The sequence below is a fragment of the Papio anubis genome, chromosome 7 (genome assembly GCF_008728515.1).
Source record: "Papio anubis isolate 15944 chromosome 7, Panubis1.0, whole genome shotgun sequence".
Classification (NCBI taxonomy): Eukaryota; Metazoa; Chordata; class Mammalia; order Primates; family Cercopithecidae; genus Papio; species Papio anubis.
Window position 1 is genome coordinate 151,442,618 of NC_044982.1, and position 14,991 is coordinate 151,457,608.

General features: G+C 33.0%; 1 protein-coding gene and 1 long non-coding RNA gene across 2 annotated transcripts in view; both read left to right on the forward strand.

The window, feature by feature from the left end:
- The window catches only part of DPH6 (diphthamine biosynthesis 6), a 178,577-nt gene that overhangs the window by 21,673 nt on the left and 141,913 nt on the right, over window positions 1–14,991 (forward strand). The window lies entirely within an intron of this gene.
- Window positions 7,760–13,120, forward strand: LOC116275878. Its single transcript, XR_004185209.1, has 3 exons — window positions 7,760–7,809; window positions 9,317–9,409; window positions 9,658–13,120. It is a non-coding gene; the product is annotated as an uncharacterized LOC116275878 (long non-coding RNA).

Consider the following 14,991-nt stretch of genomic DNA (forward strand, 5'->3'; position numbering starts at 1 on the left):
CATTTATAGAAAGCAAACATAGCTTCAGAGATATATTTACAATCCCAGTTCAGTTTTTAATTTTTCTTTTTCTTTTTGGATAAGTTGGGAAGTCTTGTTCTATAATCTAATGATATAATATAGGTTCATGTAAAGTTACCAACCTTAATAGGATATTTTAATGTCCTTACAATTAATATCTCTTCTTTAAAATAATCTCTTATTGGTGGGATTAATATTCAATGGGGGAATTCCTCACTAATTTTTGGATATTATTATAAAAAGCATGTCTCCAAATAGAGATATGGGCTAAGGGTATGAACAGGCATTTCACAGAGAAATACATTCAGATGACCAAAAAAAAAGAATGTTTAACTTTACTAACTCGAAAACGCGAATATCACTTTGACAGAAATAAGAAATAATAATGGTTTTGAAGAAACAGATACCCTTATGTACTGCTAGCAGCCCTGTAAATTGGTTCAATATTTCTGGATGGTAATTTGGCAAAACTCATCAGACACAAAAAAATACACTCCTGTAATAAGCATTTCTGCTTTGGGGAATTTATAACTAAGGAAATAATTTAAAATATACTTGAAAATTTAGAAATCATTGGCAATGTAAATTATGACGTGTCTATACAGTGGGATGCTGTATGGCATTAAAAATGAACTTGCAGAAATATGTCTGTATATATTCTTAAGGGAAGGAAACAGATTAGGGAATACTGTGTCTGCTATAATAACATTTTTCTGCAATGCATTTGTGTAAGTACATGCATAGAAAAATATCTGTAGGATATATTTTAAGTCTGTGGGCAGAATTAAGAGTATAATTTTTGCTCATTTAGCTCATTGGTGTTTTTCTCTAATGAGGATATATTGCTTTTGAAGCTTCCTTGTTGAAGATTTGGCATCTACTTAAAAATGCACTGAATGGTATTGGGGGAAAGGAAATCTTTCCTATTGATTATCAAATCAACAGGATGTCAGCCGTTCCCCAGGTCCTTTTTGAAGGTTCATGAGGAGCCTGTTTTTCTTTCAGAGTTGATTCTTGAGAGCTTGTATGTGAGAGATTACTTTATTTTATTGCTGTGACAAATATCTATCATTTTCTAAACAAGAAAGCCAGTGTCACAGTTAGGTACATAGAGTTATTTTCATTCACTTGCAGTCCTGTTGTATTAATACTGAATAAGCAGAGACAGTCTGACTGGTGGTGAAAGATGGTAATCCAGCCTCAGGGCTTTTTCTGGTCAATCCTAAACCTCTGATTGCCACGTTTTCCTAATTTCCCATTTCCAGGGCATCACTAGAGTGACCTTGCTTGCTGAATATGATGCTCTGAATCTCCAAGATTTTCACATGCATTTGGAAGTGGGGCAGCCAGGCGATTGTTTACAGGACTCCAAATGAACTGTGCACTCACAGCAAGTTTGATAAACACACATTTCCTCCTTTTATCAGTGAGATTGCAAAATGTGAAGTATGAGTTTCCAGTTTTACTCATTCCCCTCAACCCTTTTCCTGTTTAAAAACTTAGACATACTAATTGGATGCTGATCCGTCCCTGTTTTTCATTCTGCTTGCTGGTAGTTGACGGCTTAGTTCAGTACTTACCTAGGCAAGATTTGGCAAACCTTCAAAAATAAACTTTCCGTGTATTCAACTTAAAGGAGATTCATCCCAAGGAATGTAATGTGAACACTAATTAACAGTAATGACTGCTAATCACTTTGCTTTTTATACTCCTTTAGGAGCACTGCTATTATCCAATGTAGTCAAGTAAAATGCTTGTATATGAATCAACAATGTTGCATCCTTTTAGCAGCTATTGCTCACAATCAAGCTTTGCATAAATTAAAGTTGACTAAAATTGATTTTAATATGCTGCTCTCTTTCAGTAGTAAACTAAAATATCTAGTTAAATATCCTGCATATTAAAAATACATTACCTGATTTTTTTTTTTGTAGCCATCCTGTGGTAGATGAAAAGCAATATTACAAATACATTTTCTCACAGTTTGTGACACTTTCTCTTAGATTTCTTCAAAAGTGAACACAACTCTTCATAGTCCCATCAGCACTTTGATTCTGTTTTAAGCATTAATTTTGTTAGATCAGTGAAGAGTAATCAGCCTATGTTTAATTTTTCTGAATTTGTTCATTTACTACCTATAGGATCTTACAGATTCTTTAAATGATATAGTCTGTTTATATAAAGTTGATTCATAGGGTTGTACATTCAACATTCATTAAAAAGGGTTGTTGATTATGTTTAGTGAATTATAGGACCATTATAAAAGCTTTCTGTTTATTTACATGCATTCAACATACCTGGGGCTAGAACTGCCTTGCCTTAGGAGGAGACTAAACAAAACTCATAAATTAATAATTTAAGGGAGCAATACTCAAGTAGCATTTCAGTTAAGAAGTAAAGCCTCAGAGTCAGTACCAGCCACTTTAACAATGCTTTACCTTTTGACTTTTATTGGCTGAAAATAACTGTTAAACTGGAGCTTTTGTAATAAAATGAAATCTACATACCATCTAAAGCCCCTTCCCCTCCTTTTGATTTATGAGTAGGTTGACATATTACTGGAGAATTTTTAACACTTTCACAGTTCTGCACTTTGATTTCAGAGAAGGTGCTAATCTCTCTGGAATTTTGAGAGTGACAAAATGAGTTGTATACTGTTTTTCCAGGGAATTTGGGTTTCTTTATTAGAGGCCGTAGTTTTATTATGGTACCTGTATTAATGCGGATTTATCTAATACGTGATATGGTGGTGTGATTAGATACGCATTAATAGAGGATCTTTTTTTTTTCATTGTACATATTCTGCTTGGTTTGATCATGATATTATAATTCTCACAGCTAATGTCCATGTTTCTACAGAGGTTCAGCAATTCAGGACATTATTTTCAAATTACCGAAATGAGATAATTTAACTCCCTTTTACTTTTGCATTATTTTTAGTGGAAAAAAATTAAGTGGTAGTATAATAAGCTTTATGCTGTGTATACTAGTCTTATTGTATATATTTATGAAAAGAACCTTTGACACTGTACTTAATTGGATTTAATTTCAAAAAATTGTAACAGGAATGATGTGAGAGAATAGAAAATATATGGAACTTAATTAAGTGCTGTCCATATGTAAAGGTAAGATTCATGACTATTATTTGATGTAACTTATTTATTTTACATCCTGTTACTGTTGTATAATAGCAGAAAATGCATGTCTATGAGGGAAAACTTGGTTTTTCTCTTTTGTTTTGAGTTTCTATGTGTAATAAAATTATGCTTAGAATAGGCAAGGATTTCAGTTTTGATTCTTCTTGTTTTTTTTTTTTTTTGTAGCATGTTTACTTTCATGTGAAGAGTGATTGATCTGTAGCTGTCATTTTATCCAAGAGGGGACAAATGGAATTGGCCTTTTAGACAAAAGTATGCAAACAGGCTGCATTCTTTCTGTTGATAGAATTATGGAAGGATTGCATGAGGTGCCGCATTCAGTTTCCTATTGATTGTAAAGAGGATTCTGCAATGGGGTGCTGTTTCCAATGGATAAGGAGGTGCTATGATTAGTTACCTTTCTCATGAAAGCACTACAAAGGGAAATGCAAAATGTGTGTGCAGTGCAGTCTTCTCTATTTGACAGTTGTTTTTGTTAAGTTTTTCCCCCCATTGAAGTCCGGCCTATTTTAGAAAAACATACATTTTAGTTTTTTCCCCTTTATATCAGGCTTAGTAGATTTCCATGCATTTGACCCTTTAGAGAAATTGCACATTATAGACAGTTTTCTTTTTCTCAGCCTCTATTGTAAAGCTTCAAAGCTGATGCAACAGTGCCCTCTATAGTCTTTTAGTGAACATTAGACAGATGTAGATGATTTCAAATGTTCAGGTAAGAAGCAGGACATTTAAATTTAATTTTTGTTCAAACAAGAGACCCCTTTTTCCTAAGTAGACATTCTTGTTTTTCACTAGTGGCTTTACTTTAAACAAAGAGAACAAAAGACCATTCTGACTTTTCATTTAGAATTATTGGCTGCTTCTTCTTTTTATCCCTTGGTAAATCTCAAGTTTTATCAGACGTTCATCAGAGTAATTTGAGAAAGATGGAATCTTACAGGCTGTACTGTCTGTTCATGAAATATCTTTTTGAAGTTGAACTCTGATAGGAGTATCTTTAAAAAATAATTTAGTTCCTTTGTACTTGTTTTTTCTGTTTAATTAGAATCTGAGTGGGCTGCCTAAAATTTGACTTCTATTTATTCCTGAATTGTGTAACCCAGGCGTTATACATGACATTATTTAAATTCAAACCAAGGGAGTTACACAATGACTAAAGTGTTTGTCATTCATTAGCATTGATTTAAATTTTAGATTTCCTTTTCTCTCTTTTTTGGTTACCTTTTTGATTGTATATATTGATAGCTAAGTTTTTCATTGTAAAATACAACTAGATGTGAAGTTATGGATAATAAAAGCAGGCATCATATTTAGATAAGATTAGAAGAGAAAAATTTTATGGATTAAGTTTATTTTGCTTCTGAAAGTGTTTTCATAAAAAGATCATGGGCCCAAGTCCTAGTTTCTTCGTGTATTCGCTATGTAGTGTTGAACACGTCTTAACCCCGGTGGCTCCTTTCTCTTCTATAAAACGGGAGTTAAAAACACCTTATCCATTGATGTTTTTGTGAGGTATTAGAGATAAGATATTTAAATTGGCCAGGTTAGTAGAGATGTTCAAATGGTAACTTTATTTCCAAAACCACAGTAGGAAAATAAATGGCTTTGTTTTATATGAGGAAGTTTTAATATAGAATCTAGAACACACTTAATGCACTTTGGATTTTAAAAGTCCTATCTGGCAATTTCTGGATTTATGTGAATCTGAAAGTTGGGTTAGCATTTCTTGGTAATGTGAACTCACATAATGAGATGTGCATTCAGTTTCAACTCCCTACATACCTCATTCCCAAACTTTTAAAATAAACTATGTTTGGAATCTTTATTTTAGTAGAAATTTACCCACAAACCAATATTTAGCAACTTGTGAAAACTGATGATAAAACTAAAAAAACAAAAACAAACCAAAAAAAAACCAGGAATTTAAAATTTTTCCCCTTTAGTGTATCTGAAACTACTTAGGACACTTAGGATACTTTTTCAGTTATCTGGGTTCTTAGTAATAATAGTCTAAAGCCCTTATTTGTGTTTTCTAGCTATACAGCTTTTGTTTTCTCCACCAGCTACGAAGAAGACTGGTCTGTAAAATAGATGAAAATGGAGCTTTTCTGGTTGAAATGGAGATGGGGACCTAGAGACCCTCTCTTTCAAAGCAACAGAGTTTAAAAGCCACTTGGTCCTGTACAGTTTATGTACATGTGTGTACATACACTCCTTTTGTTTTGTGTAAGGGCTTTGTCTTACTTTGGTTTGAATTCATAGTGCCTAATTCTGTACCTGGCACATAAAAGATGTTCAATTAATGTGTGCTGAATACAGAATTTTTTGAATACCAGGCCTTCCCTTATTGATTTCAGACACCTCATGCATAAAAATGCAGCTTTATGAAGCCATCTAACAGTAAAGTAATTGTTTCTCTGTGAACCAATTAAAACAAACATACTTCTGGCATAATTCATCAATTTAATTTTTTTAAAGTAAAACATTGTTTTAATTGCAAATAATTATGGGAAATGAATAAGAAATATTTGGAACGTGTCTTCAGTATGATTAAAAGCTGTTATATTCCACAATGATTGGTTTAGATTTAGACACTTCAGATGACCTGATGATAAAAATAATCTTACACAAAGAACTTTGGAATTGAATGTTCTCAATATTCAGTAAATTGTTGTTTTTCTTGTAAAGTTCTTGTTTATGTTTTGTCTTGCTTTGGAGTAATCTTGAATGTAATATTATAATAAACCACCTATTGTTTTTTGTATACCACTTGGGTTAAAACTGAGAATTGTGAAAGTATCTTTTTATCACTATAAAGAAGGAACCAATGTTTTAAGCTGATAGAATGAAAAGGGACAAATTCTTAGTAACCAAATATGGTAGTTCCTCTGAAAATAATGACCAGTTACTGTAAGAAATATGTTTAAAATTACATTCTGGCTTACAAGACTGGCAAGATGCTGTCCACCAGAGAAAAAAATTGATTAAGGTATTTTTTCTTTGCAATGAGAGTACCAAATTAAGAATCCACTTAATTAAAATAGTGATAAATGTAGATTACATTACCGAAGACAGTGAAATACAGCTGCTCTATCTACTGAGAGCCTGCATAATTTACCAAGACTGTACAAAGAAGCAATGGAGCAGCCACTGCAGACTGTTCCAGGAAGCGTCCTGTTTATTCTACATACATTTCTTTTTTTAATTAAAATGTCAATGATAATTTTATTAGCAGTCCTCCAAAAAAAATCCTTCTTTAAATTTTTCCAAGGTGCTAGAATATGAGATGAGATCATTACTGCTCCTGAATGAAACAGATTAAACCTGAAAAAAATAGCATGCTATTATATTTTATTAATTCAGTTTTCTTTATTATGAGTTGATATGAAGTATGTGATGATGTCTGCATGTTTTTTCATGTGAGTCTTGTATGAAAGAAATGTGTGGCAAAATCCTTGAATAATACACGTTTTAAAAAATCTGTTGGAACCACAAGCAAAATTTGGGTGGAGTCAGAAGTAGTACTGCTTACAAATAAAGGTGTAGGTACGTATGCTCTGGAATTCTCAAGGTGAGGCAGAACCTCCTAGGAGTATATTAGGAACAGCTCCTTGCTATTTCCTCTTCAGCTCCCTCACTGAGTTGTGATTAGGGTTACTGTGTGGCATGTGAGTGAGACCAAAAAAGTGATTGCCTGGAGACCAACAGAGTGGTTGAAAACCTGTTACACTGTATGTTTTTATCCTTTAATGATGACCAATGATACATTCATAATTAAATAGAGTTTAGAAAACCAATATTGTGTTTACCAAGAAATGTCGATGAGTTTTTTGCTTCTGAGGGATAAGTGGGGACTCTAGGGTTGGACTCAGCTTTGTTCTAGGTTCCACTGCATGTTATGATCTTAGTTTAGTTAACTTCTCTATACCTTGGCTTTCATATTTGTAAAGTAAATTAATAGTAGTACCTACATCATAGGGTCATTATGAGCGTTTAATGGGATAATCCATGTAGAATAGATCATACAGGAAGCATCAATAAATATTAACTATTACATACTTATTTGTCACTAGAAAAACACTTTCTCTTTCATTAGGGCCATAGAGCATTGCTGATATTTAACTAACTTAATACGATAATTGTTATCTGTCATGATTTATTTGTTGATCTGGTTCTTAGTGAACTTAGCTGTGCTCTTCTGTCTCTTTAGGAGTATTGTGTGGTGGAAATTCTGCTACTCCTTGTTTTGTCTTTAATTGTCTTTCTTTTTAGTACTTAATATATCAGCTCCTTTGGCATTGATGAGTATGAGCTTGTGCATTTCAGTATGTCTGCTTTGGGCTTTGCTTTAGCTTGATGCTAGGTAAGAATTAATTGAATATTTTCCAGGGCTTAATTTTTCTAAAGGGTCTTTTGAGTGACCACCTATTAAAAACTTCTTAACTAGGAAAGTTTTGTGGGCACAAAATAGATGTATCACCAAGAATTTGAAAAGTTTGTATGAGAAAACAAGGTCTCACTTTGTTGTCCAGGCTGGAGTGCAGTGCTACAGTCATAATTCTCTGCAGCCTCAAAACGCTGAGCTCAAAGGATCTTCCACCTTCAGCTTCTTGAGTAGCTGGAACTACAGGTGAGTGCCACCACACCTGGCTAATTTATTTTATTTTTTTTTTTTGTTTTTGAAAAGATGGGCGTCTTGCTATGTTACCCAGGCTGGTCACGAACCCCTGGCCTCAAGCAGTCCTCCCACCACAGCCTCCCAAAGTTCTGGGATTACAGGTGTGACCCACCATACCCAGTCCCTATGAACTTTTTCAGATGATTTTGTTCTATATGCTTTTTCCTTTGAGTGTCAATAAAATGATGAATGAAAGAGAAGAAAAGAAGTCACATACTATAATACATAACTATTATTTATAATGTTTACATGTGCTGTATAAGTTGTAGAATGTTAAGATACATTAGCTTTTTTTTTTTTTTTTTTTACCTTGGTGTGTTTCAGGCATTTTTCTAAGTGCTAAAGATGTGGCTGATTAAGGCAGCAGATGTAGGTGATTAAAGCACAGTGCCTGTCTTAAAGACTTAGCACTGAGTTTTAAGGCAGGAAATTACTGCTATGTATTAGTCATAATTATTTGTGATGAATTCTTTGCTTTTCTAAAAATATTCCGCATTCCCTATATTTTTCTTATTTGTTCATGACTTGGCCTCTGTCCTTCTTTGTCTGGCCAGTGTTACTAAGTTCCTCCAAAGAATGCTGTCTTCTTGAAGGCTCAGTATTGCTCTATCTGGGCCTGTTGGGAACTTATATATAATTCTTCATTTAGCTTATATTTAAATTATTTCAAGATTATTTAATATCTTGAAATAATTTGTCAGTTTATCACTTCAGGGTTAGAGTTTATAGGATTTTTTCAGAGATAAGTTTCTCTCCCCGGTCTTCCCCAATAGAGAGCAGATAATTACATATGAACATAGTATTTTAGTGCTTCCACCAAAGTAACACTATATGGTATTTGCCACAGTGAAGTCGTATGATTCAGAACTAAAATTAAATCAAACTTCCAATTCAATGTATCCTGAGGTCATGGATTAGAAACTGTTTACTTTCCTCTTTTAAATTAATTGCTTTGGAAAGTGAGACATCTCTCCTCATTTAAGGAAGCATCTTATTTATCAGACATTCTTTAGGGCTGTCATTGACTAGGTTCTATCAAAGACTAGGTAACATTCCGTAAAGTTTAATTTTAGGCTAGTATCAAGGGACTTGTTTTCAGATGTTCTGGAACATTTATACTTGTGTAGAAATTTTGTCTTCAGCTTTAAATGGCTCCTTTATGCTATTTTGCATAATGCATCTTCTCAAACTGTTACTTGCAAATATTTTAAATACAACAATGTTATATAATAGGTAAAACTAACTTAGTTTGTGAGGATTCTACATAGTTATAAGATTTTATTTACATAGTTATAAGATGCCACACTTATATTAATGCTTTCTTCTTTGTGATTGAGAATTACTGAGTCCCTACTGTGTAAGCAAATCACAGCTATTAGGTGAATTCCTGGTTTTATGTAACAAATTTAGTATGACTATAAAGTTTCCAACCCTTTACTCCATGTTGTTATTGACTTAGAATCAATTGATCAGTCAAGCAGTCTGAAATGGAAATGATGATGAAGCGTTAGCAACCAAGAAAAAGACTTCTTTGAAAATTTAAGGGAAAAATGTAAGTTATAAATTACTTATTAACATAATAGCTAAAATATTGTTTTGTAAAACGGTTTTTAGCTTGTCAATCGTATACATATTTGAGTGTTATGTTCATTATCTGGACATGTTAAAGATATGTTTAATTATGTTTAGGAAGAGAAAAAAGTAGTCTCTGTACCTGTCAACTTTGTAGAAAACAAAGTTAGGATCTATAAAGTTTTTTTTTTATGATTTGATAAAGTAACCAGTTTTCTTTCCTTATAGTTAACTCAAGATTTGGAATAAGCCTCCCAAGACTAAGTGGTGTTGTAATTTATTTTCTTATTTACTGCAATTATTTGATACTTTTGCGTAGTAAAAATAACATTGGCATTAGATGATATACTTTTTGCTTTCTAATTACTATAATAGATCTGACTTCTCTACGTTATTTTAATTTTTGATGTTCATCTGTCTTCTACCTCTTAGATGGAAGAAAGAGCATCTTTCTTCTGGAACTGGGTTTTTTGTACTCCTCTTATAGGTGCATATACTTTCTTTATTCAGTGGAATTGTGTCTTTGTAACCTTGCAGGGTACTCACCCATGTTCTTCCCGCCTTGTTTTTGTCTAAATTCTCTGTTAATTTTCTTCGATACTTAGAAAAATTATGTTTTAAATTAAAAAAATACACAAAAGTGTAAAAATATGACGATGCTCAAAATTCAACCATTTCAAGTTAACATTTTGACATATTTTTATGCATGCACATATATTTAACACATACATAGATGCACACACCTGTGTGTGACATTTCTGTACTTGTACATTCCTTTTTTTAAACTTAAAAATGCCAGAAACATTTTTCTATGCCATTAAAATCTCTTCAGTAAGATAATTTAATGGCTACTTAATATTCTGTCATGTGTCTGTATAACAATTTTTTTAATGATTCTCTAATTTTGTAAATTAGGTAGAACCTAATTTTAACTATAAATAATAGCACTTTGATGTGATCCATAAATTATGGTCTACATTTTTAAAAATTAATTCCTTGGGATGCATTTTCAGATGCAGAATTAATGGATCAAAGTATATGATTATTTTTAAGGCCATTGAAACATATTGCCTAGTTGATTTCTATAAATGTTACACCTGCTTGTGAATTCATTATTTATATTTTAAAATTCAAATTCTTTGTTTCATGTATCTGAAACCTTAACTTGAAATTGTTTTTACAATTCTTGGCATTTGGTGAACTCAAGGTGGGAGTAGCATTCTGCCCGTCTTTTGACTACATTTTATTCTTGGAACAAAACCAAAGAGATATGTGTTAGGGCAATTCAGTCATGTAATACAAGGCATAAGGTGACTTTTTCCCTTTTTGTGAGAAGTCAGTTTCCAGGGATTTAAGGGAGCTAAAGTAGATCGATGACCAGTGGCCTCGTATGCTAGATTTTAGTATACTTTATACTAAAAATGTGCTATGTGGATGAACACAGATATAGGTAGAGACATGCATAGATGTTATTTTTTAAACAGTTACAGATGTGATGCTAATTTTAACTTATTTTTTCTACTACATTCTGTTTTCCAGCTAGCCACACTCTTCTGCTCCTGGATATCAACTGACTTATTTTCTATTGGCATCATTGAGTTTGACAGCATTTAAAAATGATTTCTGATTTTCTCTGAGTAAATCAATGGTGGTAGAATATTGGCTTAGTGAAAGTAGTTTAATCATTTTGGGCATATTTTTTATATCAAACATGTAAGATTTTAGGTATATTTCACTTTGTACAAATTATTACTGCAGGTTTAAACCACTACTTTATCCCATTAATATCCCATAGAAAATACTTTATGTTCACTAAATATCCCATAGAAAATACTTTATGCTTCCCTTTTTTATGAACTTTTATTATTAATGTTGACAATTTCTATTATGGCATTAAAAACAAAACAAAACTATAGTGCTACTATTTTAAACCTAGTTACTGAATTAAACATTATAATAGCTCATTTGTGAGAATAAAATAATGTTTATTTTGTGGTAATTAGTACTAAATCATTATTTAGACTTTGCAAAATAATATATCACCATCTTGGAATTGTAATACCTTTCTCTTTTGGTCATTTTAGTTTCTTAGACCTAATTCTCTCTATTTTTGTTCGTACTTTTGATGCAGTTAGGGAATATTTCCTTCTGTGGCACTTTTTTTTTTTTTAATGGCAATCTCTTGGTAGTTTCTCGTCGGTGATATGAAAACGCTGCTATTACACTGACTTGAGTATGGGGATAAGTAGGAGTGTGTGTGAGTGTTGTTGAGAGGGGTATTGCTGCTCTTTTCCAAGCTACATTGTTTTTTCTACTTTTCAGCTATAAACACATACACATATTCACACTGTACAGTTTTCATGGTTCAATTCTCCCCCTATTCTTTTTCCTCTCATTCACATTCTACTTTTTTCCTCTCCTTTTTCTCTTTCATCTCTCACATGTGTGTGCATGTACATACACACATAAATGAATTTTCAGGTGTTAAAAACAAAGATTGCAGACAGAGATCTAGATCCAATTTAAACGCTTAAGTTAAATTTTCTCTTTTTTCCCCTCTTTCATTAGGTTATGGTCATCTGTAATATTTATGTCTTTTTATGAGCACTGGTTGTTCTGTCCCTTCACTGTTTTGTGTCTCTTTGTGAAAAATAAGCTGTGAAACCAGATAAACTCTTAGATTAGAAAGTCTTAAACTTGAATATGCAGACAGATCATTTGGGGATCTTATTAAAAATTCGGGTTCTGATATAGTTGGTCTGGATGGAGCCTGAGATTTTTCTAACAAGTACCCAGGTGATGCTGAGGCTGCTGGTCTGAGGCTGCACTTTGAGTAGTCAGGTTTTAGACTCTGGTTTCCTGCAAAAAAGAGTATCATTTATTTAGAACAGGAATATTTGGGATTCTTCATACATTACCTCTGAGTCCAGTATCTACAAGGATGGGATGCATATTTTCTTTCAAAATCTAATTTGCCATGTTTCTTCACTTTTCTTTGATTTAGGCAATTTTAAGCCATAAGAGTTTAAAAGATTTGTGAGCTTGGGATCTTCTGTGATGGTCTCACATACAGCTTCCCTAATTTAGTTTGCTACTTAGTGTATACTAATGATGACATGTGTCAGGGTTTTTGGTGATTTAATTTTATGGTATATTATCTCCAACTGATGGTTGAAAAAATTTTCTGCTGGGAATTTTGGAGTTGAAGGTGAAGAATGGGGAATTGGGAGCAGGGATGGAACACCTAGGATAAATCTGAGAAACAGTTACAGAACTGCAATGCTTTTATCCTTTCTCATCCCTATGGTTACCACTAGAAGAATCACGGACAACTGAGTTGAAATGAATTACTTATTGAATGTAGGAAAATTACCTGATACATATGGGCAGTTGTTCCAGTTATGCTTTTAAACAAGATGTCTTTAAAATAAAGAGACCCACAATTTCCTGTACAAAAATGGACAGAGCTTCCAGCAATAAAGATGTATGTCAGAACCTGCATAGTGATTGGAAGGTGGGCTGGTTTGAGAAAGGAGATGATGCGACCAAGTTCTGCAGGCTGGCCCATTATTTGTAATACAATAGTCAAATGTGACAATCATCAAAACACCTGTTTTTTGTTTTTGTTTTGTTTTTTTGTAGAGTCAGGATTTCCTTCTGTTACCTAGGCTGGAGTGCAGTGGGACCACCATGGTTCACTGCAGCCTCAGCCTCCTGAGCTCAGATCCTCCCAACACAGCGTCCTGAGTAGCTGGTACTACAGGCACACACAGCTACTCCTAGCTAATTTTTTTTATTTTTTGTAGAGAGAGGGTCATGCTATGTTGCTCAGGCTGGTCTCAAACTTGTGGCCTCAAGCAGTCCTCCTGCCTTGGCATCCCAAAGTGCTGGGACCATAGGGATGAGCCTCCATGCCCAGCTACCTGAATCTTTAAAGCTGATAGTTACAAAGTTTCTTGGTTTACAACACTGTTAAGGAAAAATGATTAAATTAACTAATGTGGCTGGTTCCTGAGGTAGCAAAAGAAGTCACATACTCCAAAGAAAGATAAGTGAGAAGGCTTTTCCCTTGCTTGTAAGCACTATGCTTGAAAATTAATTGTATTTTAATTTAGGACAAAAAAAAATTCAGCATAGATTTTGTTTTTTCAAACATTATTTTAAATCTAGGTACAACATTTAAGTTATATTTCCAATCTTATTTGTCTATGTACTTTCAATAAATATAGATTGCCCTTTCTTTAGTCAGCCTACATTTAAAAAGCTTATGTTTTGCCATAATACAGTAGAATTATTTGTGATAATGTTACAAGTCTCTAAACTGCATGAACATTATCCTGCTGTTTTATTGTTTTATAATGTAAAAGTAAATGCAAGCATTAAGAAATGTGCAGTGCTGTCAGGCTCCTTCAGGATTTAAGAAAATTGCTCCAACTATTGAAGAACTGAAAATAATCTTTCAGGTCGCAAAGAGCTGTAGTTATAATATTGCCGAGCATTTTGCTTTCTTTTTTCTCTAACCGTAGTGGTAATTTGAGTCAATGCTGAAGAAACTCAGATTTTATTTTATTTCGACAAACTGCTATTGCCTTGTAAGAATTACATATAAAACAGGATGGTTAAAAATAGGAAGAAAATAGAGGACTCATTCTTAACTCTACCTAAGCCTAAATCATAAATCTGTTTCTTGTCGTAGTAAAAATTGTACAGCCCAGCTTTTTTGTCTGACTTGTGAATTTGGTATAATAGGCACAAATACTATGTGTTAATCACAAAACTGTGAAATTATATTGTGTTGTAAGCTCTTCATAAAAATGAAACAAACATACAAACAAAATCTGAAAGCCAAAGCCTTCCCTAAAAGTTCTCACATGGGGTTTTGAATTTTTAACATGAAAGGAAGTAGATACTCCTTATGGTTTTTAGCCTATTGTCCTATATGTTTAAAAATATTTCCATTTAAATGCAGATTTTGATTTTCCATCTGGGACTAGGTAGAAGCCATTCTATTACACTACTAAAAGAATAATCTACTTTAACACAATATTTCTCCCTAAAGGGATGGTCTTTTCTAGTCATAAGGTATTATTTTTCTCAGAATGATATTAACATTCAGGATTTAGCGATTTCATCTTGATTTGAAAGATGTTTTGTTCTGGCAGTAAAAGGGATTAGGAGAATGTCATGTGTATCCTATTGCTAAAAAATAGCCTTACCTTGCTCAAGATTAGGTATTAGTAATTTTTAAAGTGTTTTGGGATAGGCATATGATTTGTATTTTTATGATGTAAAAAACTTTAAGCCCAGTGAAATGGAAATTGCCAGATTCATTAAATATCAGGTTGTACAAATATGGTGTTTCGAATAGATCAAGTAGCATGTTTGAGAATTTCTGAACATGTAACATGTTTTACATTCATTTTCTTTATGCCTCATAAAGAAGCCTTTTGGGTATATAAGAAAATCATTAGAGCAATTGGTTACTCCTTTCAGGGGCATAGGTGTGTTTATTATGCCTCTGCATCAAAATTTATTAAAACTTTAAGATAAAAAGGGATTACA